The sequence below is a fragment of the Sander vitreus genome, chromosome 22 (genome assembly GCF_031162955.1).
Source record: "Sander vitreus isolate 19-12246 chromosome 22, sanVit1, whole genome shotgun sequence".
NCBI lineage: Eukaryota > Metazoa > Chordata > Actinopteri > Perciformes > Percidae > Sander > Sander vitreus.
The window spans coordinates 387,771-388,241 of NC_135876.1; positions in this window are offsets into that span (position 1 = coordinate 387,771).

Genomic DNA, 471 nt, shown 5'->3' on the forward strand with positions numbered 1-471 from the left:
TGATTCCAAACTAATAAAACAAGATGAAAAGGAAATTATAAAATTTTAAGATACAATTTCTCTCTTTTACACCCGGCACTAGAGTGAATTCCTCAGTTCCATCCTGGGGCAGATCCAGGCAAAGCTGTAAATATGAACAATGCGTCAGATAAGGTCGTACCTGAGAAATGTTTAAGCAAACCGATGTTTGCTCTTGGCTCATGAAGCTGTGCCTCACCTTTACAGCATGAGGAAACCTTTATCTCAGGCCTATTGTGTGGAGTTACTGTAATAAAAGCTTGTAGTTTGCAGCATGGATTGTATTATGAGTAACTCTTTACTGTAAAAGGTGATCAGACATGGGTGTCAGTTACTGCAGTGGGCAAGGGGCATCAAAGGGATGGCAGAAAGAAACCCAGTGTATTAAACCCTGAGGATCAGGACCCTAATGACAACCACTCATTTCTGAAATACCTTCCATCTAGCAGCAAG